At 39.1% G+C, this 4,813-nt stretch overlaps 1 pseudogene; it reads right to left on the bottom strand.

The window, feature by feature from the left end:
- Positions 1–2,348: 2,348 nt before the first annotated feature.
- LOC128111575 (40S ribosomal protein S6-like) lies at positions 2,349–3,101 on the bottom strand (annotated as a pseudogene).
- Between the last annotated feature and the right edge of the window lie 1,712 nt (positions 3,102–4,813).

Here is a 4,813-nt window from a genome sequence, read left to right on the forward strand (position 1 = left end):
AAAATTAAAAATTCCTAGCCAAGCCTACCTGCCTTGTTTTGAAATGATTCTGGGGGCTCAAGATCTTAAAACTTACTCAGGAAGGTTGTTTTCTTAAATGTTGAAGTCTTCATGATAGTGCATAACAACTTGCCTTTCTAAAATGCCATGCTTTTTAATCCTACCACACGCCATCTCCTAAGCAAATCATTAGTCGTTGCACATTTTCCAGCAAATATCTTACTGGAAATTTGGAATCTCTTCATGGTTGCCTGACGACACAGAGGGCATCGAGGGTCCACGTTGGATGTTCTTAGTCTTCTTAAAAAAAAAAAAAAAAAAAAAAGAATAGACTCAAAAAGGAGCCTAAAGACAATTTCATTAAGGTTTAAAAAGTAAACCCCAGAGCAGGCAAGCTGTAAATCTCAAGAGCTGCCAAGAGGAGGGAAATAAAAAGAAAAGAAAAAAAAGCCTTGAAAGCTGGGATCCAGGTCAGACACATGGCAGACAAGCAACAGTATGGCAGTGAGAGAGGCATTAGAAAAAGAGTAAGGAATTCCAGAATGCTGGGGAAGCTCAAGGTATTTGGGAGCTCATGCTCAAAAAGGAAACAAGAAGCTATATTTTTCTGAAAAACTCAGAAACCTGTGGCGATTATCAAGCTGTGTGTCTATGTCCTGGTAAGCTATCCTGTTTATCAGTGGTAGGCATTCTGGGAAGGAAAAGTACAGTATCTCAGTCAATGCCTCATTATTCTACCTGTTTCTTTACCATGACTTAAGGTGAGCCCACCTTCCTGGAGTGGGAGACTGTCTTAAGGCAGGGCAATTGATCCTCTGCAACTGAAATGTCATGTCTTCATCCAGGTCAGAGATTCTAATCTCTTAGCCAAAAGGAAGCTTTTGCTTTTGTTTCTGTTTTCTACTTTAACAAATGAACTATACCAGCTGAGGATAAGTGTGCCTTCCAGCTGTCTAACAGTAATGGGAGAATCACCTAGATAAGCTGTGTTAGAGACATACCAGGCAGCTCCTCAATTACTCATCAGCCTAAATGGAACAACAGAGAGCATTGATTGTTTTCATCATTTGTAAATGGATATGGTAAAAATCAGTTGCCATTAATGGATTTTATGAAAACCAGTATGAGACCTGAGACAGGTCATGGTCATACAGGTGATTTGAGCTGTGATATTGTAATTAACAGTTGGCAATGATGGTTATATGTGAGCAATCAAGAAACAATTATAGAGACTACAATTATGTGAGTGTAATGTGGACATAAATCAATTAATACTTCATTAAAACACTTTGAAAAATTAGCATATTTTATTTAAATGTAACAGTCATCACTTGCCCTAAATTATTAAATTACCTTAAATATTGTGCAAAAATACTACTGGTGACTTTGAAGGCTCAGCTACCCTATTATCAACTGGTATTGCAAAGATAGAATTAGTGGTACAGATTAATGTTCTGTTTTGATTAATTTAGATGGAGACAAGTGGTGACTTGTTAGGATCTAAGAAGCAGTTATATATATATATATATATATATATATATATATATATATAAAACCAATTATTAATATTTCAGAATATTGAGATGTTGATGTTGATGTCATTAATGTCATAGAGCAGCCTTAGGGTCAAATGACTTCTTCACAGGAGTCACCTAAGACCATCGAAAAATGCAAATATTTATATTTCTATTCATAACAGTAGCAAAATCAAAGTTATGAAGTAGCAACAATAGTAATTTTATGGTTGGGAATTACCACAGCATGAGGAACTGCATTAAAGGGCCATAGTATTAGGGAGGTTGAAAACCACTGCCATAGAGCTTCACTGTTTTGAACAGTATTGAATTATAAAAATAAACAGTTAAATATTCTGATTTCAGTATACACTGAAAATTCTAAGAGAGGACATAGACAAAAATAATTCCATGAGGCCACAAGATAGACTTAACATGAGAGGGAGTGCAGTGGAATTCTTCAGTAAAGTAGAGAGATTGGGATGAATTCTGGGTACAGAGTGAGGAAATGGGACTCCAGCAAGGAGCACAATAGAGGTTAGTTGATGGAAAAATATTAAGGGGACATGTCAGGAAAATAAAATTATGGCTGACCTAAGCTATCTGGATTCTCAGTGAAAATACGCCATGGTGATAAGACCTCCCTTGGAAGACAGAAGCTGCCAACAAAATGTCTGATCAGATCCTGAGAGTGATTAGATGGCAATGATGGATGGGCTTGTAGTAGAGTATTTTTGTTTAAGTGATGTAGTGGGCTTGCTGTTGGGATTTTTTTTTATTTTATTTATTTATTTATTTTTAAGGTATGATCATTTATTTGTTACCCTTAAAGACTTATTTTTGACTGGACTAAGACTTAGAAGTAGAAGCTCTCAGAGAGGACAGCCTACGTCTCTTGGCGATCTGTTCCTGGCACTTTTCTTTGGCTTCCTTCATTCTCTTGGCCAAAAGTTTAGCATATTCTGCAGCCTCCTCCTTGTTTTTCTTGGTTCGTTGTTTCTTTAGAGCAATACGACGGCGTTTGTGTTGCAGGACACGTGGAGTAACAAGACGCTGAATCTTGGGCGCTTTGGTCCTGGGCTTCTTACCTTCTTTGTTTAATGGCTTTCTGACCACGTATTGGCGGACATCATTTTCTTTAGAGAGATTAAAAAGCTTTGGATTCTGCTAGCTCTTTTAGGTCCCAACCGACGAGGCACAGTAGTATCTGTCAGTCCAGGAATATCCTTCTCTCCTTTCTTTACAATAACCAAGTTGAGAACACTGAGATTGGCATCCAAGATGCATCCTCGAACAGACTTGCGCTTCCTTTCTCCGGTTCTCCTTGGTCTATAACAAGAATGCCCCTTACTCAACAGCAGGCGCACTCTGCCGTGGGTCAACACGCCTTGCTTCATGGGAAAACCTTGTTTGTCATTCCCGCCACTGATTCGGACCACGTAGCCCTTCCACTCTTCGCCCAGGGCGTCGGCAGCCACCTCTGTGGCCATGCGCTTCTCGTAGAACGTGCGTGCGAAGCTTGCGCTCATCGTCCACTTCGATGAGCTTCTGACAGCCGGTGGCGGGGAAGGAGATATTCAGCTTCATCTTGACACAGCCGACAGCCTAGGAGGCGCCACGAAAGCTGTTGGGATTTCTAAAGATTCGCACAAACAGATCTGGAGAATATTCAGTAGTCTGACTAATCTGCCATTGAAAACATGACTTAAATGTATTTGGAGCGAATGCTACTTGAAAGAAGTGATGGCCAAAGCCCCCTTTGAGCCAGGCTGTTCTCTAGGGTAGCAAACCTCAGTGTGGACTTGTTGACTATGTTATGCTGCAAGAAGGTTTGTCTGGCTTCTGACATTGAGAGGTTTCCTTGTTTGGGACTCAGGTGACAAAGCCTTGAGCAGAAAGGGGAGTGTGCCTTCCCTGTACCTGCTTCTTGACTGATAAGACAGTTAAGCTGCTTATCACTTGTTCAAATAGTTGTTCCTTTAGGTTTGTGTATGGAACCTGAAGCATCCAAAGAAACCAGACAAGTAGAAAGTGGCCACAGGGACGTAGTTGCCAGAAGGGACTCTAGAGGAGATAGTAGGAGACAGGCACTATGAAGGAGGTCATGAGAAAATTTGGAGAACTGAACTGGAAGGGCATGATAAGGGAAGTACAGGGGAAGAGGCAGAAACAAATAACATGACTCAATATATTATTTTATAATCTTACTAAAATATGTATACATATATGTATATATATTATAAAGTATATAAATATAAGTATTTAAGTAAGCTTATAAAATATATACAATGTAACATTACATAAATTATAAAACAAGAGTTCCCAGTGCTACATGCCTGCTGCTTGCTTACAAGGCACACAGACCCAGTGTGGTGGGACTTGCTAATAATTACAGTAATTGGAAGTTTGAGTTTGTGATTTGTAGTGAGTCTGGGTTACCTAATGAGAACCTGTCTCAATTTCCTCCTAAGTACCCAGATTTTACCAAAGTGTCACCTACGCAACACCACACTGATCATAGTACTCACCTCATCAGGGCGATGAATGTATCTATTCAGTTGTTCTGTGTGCTCTCTCTTTTCCATAACAAGCCATCTATCCCTGATCGATTAGTGTCACAGCCTGATTTCTAGGAAGTAGTTATGTGGCTGAAGCAAGCCAATCTAGTTCCAGGCTTAGTTATGTCCTGTTTTCTTATTGTGCTTTGCTAGCCATCAAGAGTTTGAGATTTATTCTATCAATTCTTATATTTTTTCCCCTGTGTAAAATAAACTTTCCTTTCTTCCTTCTTTCCTTCTCTCTTTATATTGTTTTTCCTATCCTATAATAATTAAATGGTTATTTTTGTAACAGATTTATTCTATTAAAATATTAATTTTACCAAAAAAATTTATACCAAGGTTCTGGGGAGACGACTCACTTGGAGTGCTTTCTGGGCAAGCTAAAGAATCAGAGCTCAGGTCTGAGCAGCCACGTAAAAAGGCAGGTGTGACATCACAAACCTGGAACCATAGTATTGTTGGAGGGCAAAGAAGAAAGGAACATCCCAGGCTCTCACTAACCAGATAAGGCTAAATCTCCCAGCTTCATGGAGAGACCCTGTATCAAAAAGTAAGGGAGAAAGCCAGAAAGATATTCAACTTTGACCTCTAGCTACCACATATATGTGTACATACACATAACACGCATACATATACATTTATACACACACAAACACATATTAATAGAAGAGTTGGCATGCAATACTATTAAAATTTATTTTAAAGCTCAGAGTAATGCTGAAAGGGCATGCATAGGTC

Source organism: Peromyscus californicus, unplaced genomic scaffold (genome assembly GCF_007827085.1).
Source record: "Peromyscus californicus insignis strain IS unplaced genomic scaffold, ASM782708v3 Scaffold_16__1_contigs__length_79575227, whole genome shotgun sequence".
Classification (NCBI taxonomy): domain Eukaryota; kingdom Metazoa; phylum Chordata; class Mammalia; order Rodentia; family Cricetidae; genus Peromyscus; species Peromyscus californicus.